We start from the raw sequence: 15,252 nt of genomic DNA on the forward strand, positions 1-15,252 counted from the left end.
GTCAATCTGAATTTTCCCTCGTAATCAGTAAAGAAGGTCGCTAATTGTCCGGTTCCAGCGGGGTACTATTTCAAAAAATGATATCACTGCAATAAAAAATATTAAATATAAAATTTTTTTTAACATTTATACGCAATATGAATTAATTTTTGTTCCTTAATATACATATATTTAGATTCTATGTATATTTACTTTGATGTTGTAAAATATTAAATGAGATTATGGTAAATTAAGATATTAATAACATAAAAATCATTATGGAATTATTCTCATTCAATCATTCACATAATTTGTACTTTGCACTTATATTTATGTTTAAATTGATAATAAAACTTTAAACTATTAAAGAACTCATTTTAATTTATATGCATATCATTTCCAAATCAAGAATTAGATACTCATTTTCTAACTGCAAATTTTGTTGTTTTTTTTAAATAGTTTGAAAAATATCATAATATATAATTTTTTCTAAATTGAACATAATAAAAAATTTAAAACCCGAACATTAATTTTCTATTCCTCCATGTTCAAATAGTACCTTAATTAATAATACTGCAATATCATTTCTTTCTAAGTTATCTGTTGATATCATCCAACGGACACTAACGAAGTTATTTCTTAACATTGTTCCCCTACGAAATTTGCATAAAAACGACTTCGTGAGTATTTTTACCAAGAAAAATAACAGAAAATACAAATAATTAAATACTTTACAATGCTACTATTAACAATAAAATCTAATCATTGAAATTATATTTTTCAGGCGTCTTACAAATTGTACATATTCAAGTCATAAATAAATAAATAAAACCTACAATATTACGTTCTAACACTTATATATTAGATATAACAGATATATACATATTGAAGATACAAGATATATAGATATTGGAGATAAAATATATATAATCAGATATTATCACAGATGAAACATTAACTTATCACAAATAAAATTTAGTGCAGATGAAAATCATATTTATATAAATATAAAAATATATTTATCAAATCTTTCCTTAGGTCAATTTCATGTGTTCTTCTTTATAAAATATAATATAGTAATAAAGAATATGTAATTTTTGTAAACTTCATTGTGTATTATTTCAACCTTTCGATTACATTTCATTTCTTATGCTGAAATCTACAATAAGTCATTAACGAGCGTAATAATACTAACTAAATACAGAATGCCTAAGCGAAAAATTCACCGAATCCCTGTGGAAAAAGAAGAATTCCAAATGCTAAAACATAAAAAAAACTAGATTGGCAGAAAATGAATCGCGAACAGATCAAAAATGATAATAATGCAACCTCATCTATAATTTCAGGTGAACAAAATGAACAAGTGGAAAATACAAGGCGAGAAAAAAAGGACCCTGCACTAAATGTATGGGAAAATGGCTTTCGGTGGATTTAGCTGAAACTTTGTAATTTTTAAGGTTATAAGTACCGGATGAAATAACCGTAAAAAAAAATCCAGAAAAATGGACAGTTTTAGCGCTATGCGGCGCTAAGCGCTCAAAGATCAGTGAATAAAACGAATTACAACAGATTTTGTTACAAAAGCGATGTCAACAGAGGAATCACGGTTCAGATCGTGGTCTGTCATGTTTCCGCCTACACCGTTGACTCATATAGCGCGCTTCTCAAAACGATCAGACGCTAAGCGCCCAATATTTTAACTTGACTAATTCATCACTTCTTGATGCGTGTTTCGTATACAGACATCGCTTGTGTCGCTAAAGCTACTAGGATTGGTTCTATTCGCTGATCATGGGTGCTTGGCGTTCGGCCCTCTGGCGAAAGGTTCACTGTTATTATTGATGTGCGCACTAGTTACTAATGTTACTTTGGAATCCATTTCTGTCTTTAAAAAAGTAATAACTTAGTCAAGTTCAAATCTTGGGCGCTTAGCGTTTGATCGTTTCGAGAAGCGCGCAATATAACTCACTGGTTTGGCTAAACATATTACTGACTACTTTCTGATGCGTGATTCTTATAGTGACATCGCTTTTGTCCCTATGGTTACTAGGATTGGTTTTATTCGCTGATCTTGAGCGCTTAACGTTCAACCCTCTTGCGACGGGTATAATGTTATTATCGGTATGTGCGCACTAGTTACTAATGTTACTTTGGATACCATTTCTGTCTTTAAAAAAGTAATTACTTAGTCAAGTTCAAATCTTGGGCGCTTAGCGTTTGATCGTTTGGAGAAGCGCGCAATATAACTCATTGGTTTGGCTAAACATATTACTGACTACTTTCTGATGCGTGATTCTTATAGTGACATCGCTTTTGTCCCTAAAGTTACTAGGATTGGTTTTATTTGATGATCTTGAGCGCTTAACGTTCAACCCTCTTGCGATGGGTAGAATGTTATTATCGGTATGTGCGCACTAGTTACTAATGTTATTTTTGGTACCATTTCTACCTTTAAACAAGTGATTAATTAGTCAAGTTAAAATTTTGGGCGCTTAGCGTTTGATCGTTTTGAGAAGCGCGCTATATGAGTCAACGGTGTAGGCGAAAATATGACAGACCACGATCTGAACCGTGATTTCTATGTTCACATCGATTTTGTAACAAAAGCTGTAGTAATTCGTTTTATTCACTGATCTTGAGCGCTTAGCGCCGCATAGCGCTAAAACTGTGCATTTTTTTGGATTTTTTTACGCATATTTCATCCGGCAGTTATAACCTTAAAAATTACAAAGTTTCAGCTAAATCCACCGAAAGCCATTTTCCCATACATTTAGTGCGGGGTCCTTTAACTTGGATACGAAAATACCGTTAAAAAAATCGGTGCAAAACTAATAGCTTTATACATCATCTTTCAAACAACAAAAAATCATCAAATTTATGATTCTGTACTTGAGCAACCTGCACCAACCGGATTTTCACCAACATGCAAAAATCCTAACACTCATCATTCGGTCCTTGAACTTGATACGCCTATTCCCTTAACATCATCAAGTGCCACTAATACAAACAATATGCAAACAATTAAAAGCATTTGTCGAACCGATCCTAATATTAAATTATCGGGTTCAATTAACATTGAAAACAATGATCGAAATAACTTCAGTTCATCAAACCGATTTCCTATTACAGCTTCCACTAAAAAGAACCAAAATATTAAGACTCAAGATGTCGAAGAACATTTTATTGGGCCCATGAACATATTGTGCCTTTATTGTAACGCTTATCACTTTGCTGATGAAAAAGTAGCTCACACGAGAAATTCATTTAGTGATTGTTGCAGTCACGGGGAAGTCGCCCATGATATTTTACCTGATCCGCCGAAAATTGTACATGACTTATTCAACGGTAAACATAAAAAGTGCAAACATTTTCTTGAGCGTATTCGATGCTATAATAATTCTTTTACTTTTGCATCTACCAATGCCAATTCAGTCAACTTCAATAACAGAAGTCCTGGACCATTTTGTTTTAAAATACACGGCCAAGTATATTATCAAATTAATGCATCTTTGTATCCTTCCACAGATGAAAGTTATTCTTATGGACAACACTTCATTGTTGATCAAAATGAAGCTACAAATATTAGATGTAATCAGATTTCTACGTTGATTGCAGAAATTCTTGGCGCTCTTGATAATGCTCTTCGAAAGTGCAATATATTTGCTCAGTCTTATAGAATGACACACGAAGAGCTACAACACTCAATGATAAATGCAGATAGAGAAAGTGAACCGGAAATGCAATTGTTATTTTCAATAAAACCTGGAACATATCAAAGGCGGTACAATTTCCAAAAGGTAAACAAACTTGCTGCTATTTTTACAACTGCTGATGATGATATTCCAGAATCTTACGCAACGATATATAATAAACAAAATAAAAGTCTTCAATATCTCAGTTCTATGGATGCTAATGTTCAACCCTGGTTTTATCCATTCTTTTATCTACATGGTACAAAAGGTTGGAATAAGAATATAAACTGTGTCAATAAATGTAATAAGCGAGTTTCACGAGCAGCATATATCAAATATAGGATGGCAACTCGAGATAGCAAGGTCTTCTTGATGGGAGGAAGGTTATTTCAACAATGGATTGTTGATATTTATGTAAAAATTCAAAAAGACAGAAGGATTTACTGTAGATACAATAAAAAAATATTATATTTGATACTTATCGGGGGTTAGTTGATCATTTACATAAAAGAGCCGATGAAACAAACAGCTATTTAGGGAAAATGGTCATTCTTCCATCTTCATTTACAGGATCTCCACGTAATATGTTACAGCATTATCATGATGCAATGGCAATTGTAAGAAAATTTGGTAACCCAGATCTATTCATAACAATGACATGTAATCCAAACTGGCGTGAAATACAAGAAAATGTATTAAAAGGTCAAACAACATTTCACAGACCAGAAATTGTTTCACGCGTTTCCAATCTAAAAAAATGCAGTAATTCGTACCATTGTGGAGGACACATTATTTGGTGAAATACTTGCTTACGTATATTTCATTGAATATCAGAAGCGTGGATTGCCTCATGTACATTTATTACTAACTTTAAATTTTTAAATTCGGTTCCTTTTTTAAAAAACTAAAAAAAAACAGCAAGATTAACCTATAAATTGTTGAAATTCGGATTCTAGGTTAAAATTCCATATAGAAAGTCCCGGAATAATCGAAATAGTTTTTTTTTGCAATGGTAAAAAGTTTAAAAAAATATAAGACGTATAGCGCCTGTTGACTGCTACTTGCAGATAATGCGTTTGAAGTGTAGCAGTCAAAAGGCATTATACGTCTTATAATTTGTTAAACTTTTTACCGTTGCAAAAAAAACTATTGCGATTATTCCGTAACCTCCTATAGGGAATTTTAACGTAGAATCCGAATTTTAACAATTTAAAAGTTGATTTTGCTGTTTTTTTTTTGTAAGAAGGAACCGAATGGGGAACCAATGGGCTCTTTACGGGTACTTTGTAGAGGTTCCATTAGGTTCCTTCGGTCCGCCAGGGTACATACGATTGTTATGAAAAACATGGTTCAAGGCCCACATGTATATTTATTTTTACAAAATTGTCAATAAACCAAGTAATTATTACTTGGCTTATTCCATAAGGAAAGACTGTACATAAAACTTTCAGTATGCCGGTTCCTTTATTTTCTGATTACGTCTCCCGTATAAAAACTCAATCTAAATATGCTCAATACTTACAAAAAGTAGATACTTTTATTTGGGACGATGCTCCAATGGCGCCAATGTATGCTTAGGAATTAGTAGAACGAACATTGCGTGACTTCATGAATATTGATTCACCACTTGGTGGAAAAATTATAATTCTTGGCGGGGATTTTAGGCAAATACTACCTGTGAAAACTCATGCAACTCGCGGCGAATTAGTAAATTTATCCATTAAATTCAGTTCACTTTGAAAACATGTCTCTGTATTTTCACGAACAGCAAATATGAGTATTTTACCACAAGAAGCAGAATTCGAAAAGTATTGATTGTCTCTGCAGATAAAACTTTAAATGACAATGAGAATTACTTAATAGCCCCAGAAAAATGCGCAGCTACTAGAACCGAAGATAAGGTACAGAAAATTTTTAGTAAACTTATTATAATCGAAGATTTGGAAATCTAGCAAAGACAGTTATATTGTCAGCACGAAATGTTGATGTTGAAGAAATAAATTACAGAGTCGTGGAGCTATTGGACAAAACCACAGAGAGAATTTATACAAGTGTAGATAGTGTGGAAAATTGTGATAATGGAGATATAAATTATGAAATTCTTCCAGAATACATGAACACATTGAATCCACCGACCCTTCCTTCTCATGAAGACCCTATTGGGTCCCCATTCGGTTTCTTTATAAAGAACTCAAAAAACAGCAAAATCAACTTTTAAATTGATGAAATTCGGATTCTACGTTAAAATTCCCTATAGAAGATCACGGAATAATCGCAATAGTTTTTTTGCAACGGTAAAAAGCTTAAAAAAATATAAGACGGATAACGCCTGTTGACTGCTACACTTCAAACGCATCGCCTGTAAGTAACAGTTAACAGGCGTTATACGTCTTATATTTTTTTAAACTTTTTACCATTGTAAAAAAAACTATTGCGATTATTCCGTGACCTTCTGTAGGGAATTTTAACCTAGAATCCAAATTTCCACCATTTAAAAGTTGATTTTGCTGTTTTTTCAAGTTTTTAAAAAAGGAACTGAATGGGGACCCAATGGGGTTTTTACGGGTACTCTGTAGAGGCTCCATTCGGTTCCTTCGGTCTGCCAGGGAAGACCACCGAAAGAATTTATATCAATGTTGATAGTGTAGAAAATTGTGATAACGGAGATATTACTAATGCAATCTTGCTAGAATACTTTAACACATTGAACCTACCTCATCTTCCCCCCTATACATTACGATTGAGAAACAGTTGCGTTGTTATGTTGATTCGTAATCTCGGCATTACGAAGGCCTATGCAATGGAACCCGATTACAGATATTAGAACTTGCAAATAAGCTCCTACGATGTCGAATCCAAACTGGCGATAAATCAAAAGATATCGTTTTTATTCATCGTACTACACTATTCTGTGAAGACGCTTATCCTTTCACCTTCAAGCGTTGACAATTTCTGATAAGGTTAGCGTTCACAATGACTATTAATAAAAGTCAAGGTCAAACGTTTGATTACATAGAAATTGGTCTTCAAAAAAATTTAGTTGATCACGGGCAACTGCACGTTGCGTTTTCTAGACTCCTATTTTGGAAATCGTTAAGAATTATCATGGGAAATCAACGAGAAAATAATGTCATGAGGAATTATGTATATACGGAATTGTATGTGTAAAATTCCACATTTTCCCAAATAAAGAACTTTAAGATATAAATTTTATTACTGTCTTATTCATTCTGCTATGTTATTAAAATAGTATATGTAACAATATAAACACTATGAACATTATCATTCCCATGTATCAGTAATCAGTATGATACAATCCGAATCGCGCAAGTGTTCTCAAATGATGTTGTGAAATATTGAAATTCCGTGACAAGTATATGTCTAACCAATATTGAATTCAGTCTACGCATTTCTGCCTTATAACATTTTTGAAGATTTAAAAAAATATTTCAATATTTCGATATTTATAATCTTATTATAATCAACAAAAAATCTAATCGCGCGCTTCATCAAACGTATTTTAAAACTCTGCTACAACATATTCCAATTCATCATGAAGTAAATGACTGACAAATGAGGAATTCGGTACACGCATTTCTTTATTATATTTTTACACATTCTTCGATACTCGACGAATAAAATCTTTTTAGACTCCAAAAAAAAAGAGGAAGAAATAATAATAAGGAGATTTTACATTATGTTTCTTAGGATACACAGATCATGCGCAGAAACGTCATCACGTGAGTTTAACGTTTCCTGTAAGCTAAGTAACGCCATGCAGAATATCCCTATTATATATATATATATATATAGGTGGTCCCGAAGGAATTAACCCCCAAGCGGAGGTGTGAAAACCGTGCCGAAAGCTGAATGGCACCTGGGTGAGGTGTCTAGAACAGTGTCTAGAACGGGCGACCTCTCAGAGTACGCAGCCTTATCCCTGCATGCGGGGCTCTACAAGAATGGACGAACCCCTTTCCCTAGCTTCTCCTGGGAACAACAATGACAACACCAAACATAGTTGTAGTAAGTGCGGTTCAAAACAACAGAACGCGCAGGGCTCCCGACAATGGGTCAGCCAACAATGCCGACCAATCTAGAGCTGGGGGAGCCAATGAAAATGGATTCAATGCGATGGATCGGCGGGATCTCGCGACCTTTGAGTGGACGGAGCGACTGAATCACAACTTTCTAGAGTGCTACGATGCGAGTGTGGCCCCTGAACGGGGTTACATGGCACGGCTGCATGCTCTGTGGTGCGAGAAACACCCGGAGCTATCGCACTTTTCGCAGCAACGTCTGCGAAACAATGCTGAACTACTCCGAAAAAGGGGCTATGTAAGCGGAACGCCTACTCTACCACAGCTAGAACCAGCCGGCAACAGAGAAAGAGAGGCGACACTAAGACGAACCGCGGGCAGGCATCCAATAGAGGAAGAGGCATGCTTACGACTCGGGCAAACATCAACACCAAGGTTTCTCTCAAGCCTAAAGATCTGGCTGAAATGGATGACGAGCTTCGTGGACATTTTCCCGGAGAATCTGACCTCTAGGCTATCAAGTATTGTGTGTATAATGCAACAAGAGCTTTAGCCGATGCGAACCGTAAAACAAAATCAACGTTTGATCATAAGACCAAAATACGAATGCATCAACTTGCCATAAAGATAGGCTGCGCAAGACAGTACGCGTCCCGCATTCAGTGTGTGATTGAATACATTACATCTGGCAGGAATTTTACCGCCAAGGTTCGAAAGTTCGCGCGCGAACTCCGGATCCGTTATTACACACTTAACAAGTTAAAGCTGCTGACCATCAGGCAGCATATTGTTCAGAGAATACGGGTACTATCTGACGCTAAGAGAAGTCTAGAGCGGAGGGAGAGGTGGGTCAGAGAAAATCAACAGTTTCTCTCTGACCCATCTCGAATCTTCCAAGACCCTACAGTTACTGTCGAACACCCAACCAAACCAGAGGAGGTCGAAATATTTTGAAGAGAAGTCTACGAAGTGCAGCATAGACTGGACGAAGACTCAGAAAATATGAATAGCTTTAAGGAGTTGTGTGTTGCCCTCATAAAACCCGATAAAGAATGCCCACCCATCACTACCGAGAAGGTGAAAAAAGTTATAAGAGGGATGAAGAACTATTCCGCACCGGGACCAGATTGTATCAAAACCTTCTGGTGGAAGAAGTTTTTTTCAACCCATCAGCATTTGGCCCGTATTTTCACCACATATTTGAAGTCGGAAGAGCCGATTCCGAAGTGGTTGGAGGAAGAACGCACAATACTCTTGCTGAAAATAGGCAACTTAGCTGACCCGAAGAATTACAGGCCAATAACTTGTCTGAACACACTTTATAAGATGTTCACAGCTATCCTAAATAATAGGATTGTTCGGGCAATCGAACCTGTGTGGCAAGAAATGTATGAACAACGAGGCTCAAAGAAAGGCGTAGCCGGATGTCGGGAGAACCTGCTCATCGATAGATGTGTCTGCAAAAATGCAGCATTCTACCAGCGTGATCTATCGATGGCCTGGATTGATTATCGGAAAGCTTTCGATTCGACCTCCCATAGACTTCTCATCTGTCATTTGCAAATCTTAAAGGTTCATCCGCAAATAGTTAGGTGCATAGAGAGATTGATGCGGAATGGCTTCGCCATTCCGACGGGTACTTGTGCAGCAAACTTTCAGATCGAAAGTACAAGGTCACTCATGTATTTTACATGGACGATCTTAAGATGTATGCTAAAAACAAAGAGCAACTACATCTAGCTCTAGGGATTGTCGAACGATATACTAAGAAAATTGGAATGGAATTTGGGTTAGACAAATGCACCAAGGTTTATTTGAAGCGAGGAAAACGTAATGGAATCCCTGAAGATCCTGAGCTCGTTGATAAAAGCGCTATACGACACCTTTGCTCTGGAGAGACTTATACATACCTTGGCGTGGGACAGAGCCGCATTCAGGATGTGACATCTATAAAGGATACTCTCCGAAGCAGATATAAACGTCTCATCCGACAGATTTGGTCTTCCGAACTGTCGGAGAGGAACAAAGTATCTGCAACGAACATGCTTGCCGTACCGGTAGTACTCTATTCATTTGGAGTAGTTCCATGGACGAAGAACGAGCTCAGATCCCTTGCTATCGGGACAAGAAAGCATGGAGTTGCAAATGGAAGAGACACTCTTCTTAAAATGGTCAAGAATCACGAAGAAGTGGGCAAAGGAGCGTTTCTGTACAAAGCAGCGAAGGTGGCTGCTGAAACACTCGGACTTGACTTCAGTATTAGGGGTGAGCAAAATGCATCAAATCTTATCTATCTCGAGTACTCACTCCTGAAAGCCCAGATTAAGAAAGCACAAGAGAAAAACTTTCGTGAACAGCTCCTCAATAAGAGGATGCACGGTATCTTCCACAGAAATGTGAAGGACCAGTCAATGTATTGTGAGCTAACGTTTGCTTTCCTTATATCGCCCAGATTGAATTCTGGTACGGAGGGTTTCATTTTTGCATGCCAAGATGGTGTTATTTCTACCTTAACATATCCTCGCCACATTTTGAGGCAAGACGTTCCTGATGAGAGCTGCAGGGCGCGCCATGCACACCCCGAGCATTTAGCTCACATACTATCTAGTTGTCCAACTCACGCGGGAACGACCTACATTCAAAGGCACAATGTGGCAGTAAGAGTGCTTTATTACCATCTCTGTCACTCTTGCGGCATGATCCTTAATATCGCTCCTCTAAATGCTCCTAGGGAAATCGAGTCAATTGTCGAGAATGGGAAGTACCGTATATACTGGAACTTTATATTCTCGACAATTGTTTCCGTTGCTCACTTGAGGCCTGACATGGTTCTTCTTGACTTCGAGAAGCGAACCATGTTTGTTATCCCGGCGAAATCCTGCGGTTGTCCTTATGACAAGTTTTTAATTATATAATTTAATCTTATTCGAAAAAGATGTAATATATCCCTGCTTAAAATGACAGGTTGAAACCCAATTAAAACCGGAAATGAATCGGTTACATATACTTTCGGTCCTTACCTGGTTGTATACGGTTTTTATTTAATCTTTAATTTAATTTTGTGAGATCTATCTGAGGCTATTCGGTTCTTATGCGGGAAATGATAATAAAAAATAAGTTGTTTAAATATTCTACCCGCGCCACCCCGGTTTTCATCTGGTCAATGGAAACAAAATGAAAATAATAATTATATAAAATTAGAATTTTACCCGCATCCTATCCGGTCTCTGTATGGCAATTGACGCTTGTGAACCGGCTACCTGGTGCTACCCGGTTCCTATCTGGCATATGGAACCAGAAATTAAAATAGGTTATACTGTTCTACCCGGTTCCTATCCGGCTTCTTTAAAGAACATATTCGCTTGTAAATTATTAAGTGAAAGTGTACCGGAAATCTGATTCTACCCGGTTCCTATTTGGCAAATGGAAGCAGAAATTAAAATAAGGATATACTTTTTTACCCGGTTCTTATCCGGTCTCTCTAAGGTACCTGGCCACTTTTGAATTATTAAGTGCAAGTGCATCTGCTACCCGGTTCTTACCTGGCCAGAAATTAAAACAAGGATTTATAATTTTCTACCCGGTTCCTATTCTGTCTCTTTTAGGCATATGGACACTTGTAAATTATTTTGTGAAAGTGTAACGGCTACCTAGTTCTACCCGGTTCATATCTGGCAAATGGAACCAGAAGTTAAAATGAGGATATACTTTTTAACCGGTTCCTATCCGGCCTCTTTAAGGAGGTACCATCGCTACTGCCGAGATCAGTTGTCTACGCAGTTGTAATACCTACACTCGTATGATTGACTGAGTTGAAATTTAGCAACATTGTGGACATGTCGCCGGCGACATGAATCAACGGCTGACTGAGATCTACATTGATCGCGCCCCGCGATGTTGCCATATTGCGATAGTCAACTTTCAGAAGCGCAAGTTTCGTGATTAATTTTTTTTTCTCGTATATGTGGGAACCAAATGGTTAATATTATTTTTGCACCTCCATTTTGAAATACCTGTTTTTCATATAATAATTGAATTTAGTCAAAAAATTCTCCTTATTATTAATCATATGTGACTAAAAATTTAGTGAAAAGTCGGAAACAGTGTATTAAAACAAATAGTGATATACAACTAATATTAAATAGAATTTTTTACTAAAGTAGATCAATGACCAATTTCTTAATAATATTTTCATGTTGCTTCTCTTATTAGTTGATATTATTTATCATCGAAATATTGTACATATTTCTATAAAATTATCACTAAAGATAAATCAATTTTTTAAATTCTAGGCTGAACCACATATAATCCGGATAGGTTTCCAATAGGAAACGATAACAAAGGGGTACATATTTTTGCGTTCCTGATATAATCGTCGATCACTCCAATATTCCTGATACATTCACTAAATATTTCCATACTCGTATTCTTTGAATATTCCTCGATATTCCTGGTATTCTTGATATTCTTTATAATCTCAAATATTTTAGATATTCCAAAATATTTCAAAATATCCCTGAATATTAATAAATATTCTGACATATTCCTAGCTTTCCTTTTACGCCCTACAAGTTTTTAAAGATTTTAAATTGCAGCAAACTCTCGTTTTCAGTCACCCCGTTCTCAGCCTTCCTAGAACTGGTTGCTCACGCAGTTTCTTAGGGGAGTAGGGCAAGAGCGTTTGCGACCTCATATGTAAATATATATATTACAATTGGAAGCGAGTCAGCCGGCCCTCACGGTTTACGTTTCTGTCCTACCGAAATCAGTCCAAGGCGATTTGAAGGCAACCCCCGAATCTTCACTGAAAGCGACAGTTTGGTGTACAAAATATTTACAAGTGTTTAAAAGGATTTTCATGAATTTCAAAGTCATTTAATTCAAAAGAGTTAAGGATTTTCATGTAATTTTAAAATAATTTTATGTATTTAAAGAAATTTTCAGGAATTCCAAGAAATTTAACAGGAGTTATTTGATTAAAACAAAATTTTATTTATGATCGAATTCCAAGAGATTTCGAAATATTTAGAAAAGTTTAAGATATTTTTAATGTAGTTAGAATTTAAATGAGTTTTAAGATTTTAAAGTAATTTTAAAATATAAATAATGTTCTTAAACTCTTCAAAGTCTGTTACATCTGTTGAAATCTTCGGAAATTCGTAGAAATCCTTTGAAATCTATTACATTTTTCAAAATATATATTGATTTTTTTAAAATCTTTTAAAATATCTTGAAATATTTTTGAATTTAGTTAAAATCTTGTTTAATTACACAAAATATTCAATAATAATTTGTAATATTTCTAAAATCTAAAATGTTCATACATATATTACTATAAGCGTAACGATATTTTTTATAGCATGGGTTACAAAAATTTGCAGGCGGCCCAGCGCAGCTGTAACGTATATTTCAGATTTTGTTTTTCATACTTTAAGCGAGGTTAGACGATAGGCTTTAGACGTTAGGAATGCGTAACCTACAGGGTTCGAACCCGCGGCGAATAAAAATGTTCATAGCGTGCGATTATAAATAGTGTAGTGATTGTATAATAGTAAATAATAGTGTACTTAAAAGTGTGAACAAATATTAGAGTATAATAGTAATAATATAATAATACAAAAGATTATTTCTTTGCGGCGATAAATCGGTTATCATTTTATAGAATTGTTCTCTATAGTTTCAAGACTTCTTTAATATAGACTGCATTTAAGCTAGAATTTTAGATTTTATAAAACTATTTTACGTTTTTCGTAACCTGCAATGTAAAACAAAGACGATTTTAAGTTTTATTAAACTACCCATCGTATCCTCTACTATAGGATTAGTTCTATCAAATTTAATGGATATTTTTTTCCGTGTATAATACCCATGTAGAAATCCGGTAGTTATCTGATCCCAGATAGAACCGGATACAAACCTTGAAGGTCCCGGATGAGAGCCATATAGAAGCCGGCGATATAAATATCAATCCAGATAGAATCCGATGAAGGATCGGGTATAAACCGGGGACAAAGCCCGGGTCCAATTTCAATAGCGTCAGGCAAGAACCAACTTCCATCCGGTTCTTATCTAGGTTCTATTCGTCATTTTAAGCAGGGATCAGAAAGTGAAACGTACGCATCATATCCGCACGCTAGAGCGCGCGTTCGGTCCCGTACAAACTGAAAATCCATTAACCACCCCCCTACTGGCTCTATGATTCGCGGGCCTTTTTCATGGAGCGCGATTATCATTGGCGGACGCTTTTTCGTTTGGGCCTTGTGTCACGGATGCGTCCGATGCTATTGTTGCAACAGTATAAAAGTTTAACTGTACACTAAAAAAAAATTCCGATCGATTCAACCAGAATTCTGGTTAATTCAACTAGAATAGAGTGTTAAATATGCCCTTACTATCAATTCTGGTTAAAAGTATCAGAAGTTTCTGGTTAACAATTTTATGGTTAATGTTACCAGAAATTCGGGTAAACGTAACCAGAAGTTCTGGTAAGGTTAACCAGAAATATTTACTAGGCAGTTGTCTGGTAATTTTAGGGCATGTGACACAGCGAAATACCTGTATTACCGACCTCAATTTATTCATTCAATGGATTTTTCTTTTTTGAATCTAAGAACTTTTTTGTATATAAAATATTAGACTAAAACTTTGGAAGAAGCACTATTTTTTGACAGATTTTATTTCTCACCTTGAAATTTTTTGAATCTAAGAACTTTTTGTAGAATGCAAATCTCGGCCTGAAACTTCAGAAAAGACAAGAGCCGACGGTAAATTACGTTTATGTACTCCATTTAGCAACAAATTTGTAAAAAAAAATTCCACTAAATATGAACCTGCACTTGTGAAACAGGGAGCAGCTGTCAACTTTATCGGCAGCAGTCAGTATTCCCGATGGGCACGAAAATGCGACGTCTGGCGGCCACTAGGCGAAGCTCTATAAGGTGGCTTATCGTACCCATGGACATAGGAAACAAGGGACTAGGCATGCCATTGCGGGGGTGATGCAATGAGGGGGGAGGTCCGCCACCTTTTGATGTCCCGCGACAAACATGGCAGCGCCCACATGTTTATATTTTCATGCACAGTTTGTCAGCGAAAATGCTCCTGCGCATAATCAAATGGCACATCGTAAGATGGCGGCTCTCCCCACTCATGGAATTCTCCCCCTTCCCGTGGATTCAACCCCGCTAGCCTAAGTTAGGATGGCATGCCTAGTCCCGTGTTTTTTATGTCCATGAGCGTACCAAACATATCTTTGATCATACACCTGTAATGCGGTTATGCGGGGTCCACGCGGTCCACGCATAAACACCGAATAAAAAAATGTTCCCTCAGTACTTCATTATGATTAGGGAGTGACTATTCATTGCGACAATGAGAGCAAAGGAAAAGTAATCTCATTTCATTTTTAAATGTAAGAACTTTTTTTGTAAATTAAATATCGGTCTGAAACTTTCAAAAATGTACAAGAAGAAAATAAACTACATTTATGTGCATCATTTTTGTATGAAATATGCAAAAAGAAAAATGCCTCCCCCCGCCGT

At 36.1% G+C, this 15,252-nt stretch overlaps 2 pseudogenes; both read left to right on the forward strand.

Annotated features, from left to right (window-relative positions):
- Nucleotides 1-3,610, forward strand: part of LOC117181290 — a 34,659-nt pseudogene extending 31,049 nt beyond the window's left edge.
- A 46-nt stretch (nucleotides 3,611-3,656) lies between these two features.
- LOC117181291 overlaps nucleotides 3,657-15,252 on the forward strand; it is a 90,376-nt pseudogene continuing 78,780 nt past the window's right edge.

This window comes from Belonocnema kinseyi, chromosome 10, assembly GCF_010883055.1.
Source record: "Belonocnema kinseyi isolate 2016_QV_RU_SX_M_011 chromosome 10, B_treatae_v1, whole genome shotgun sequence".
Classification (NCBI taxonomy): Eukaryota; Metazoa; Arthropoda; class Insecta; order Hymenoptera; family Cynipidae; genus Belonocnema; species Belonocnema kinseyi.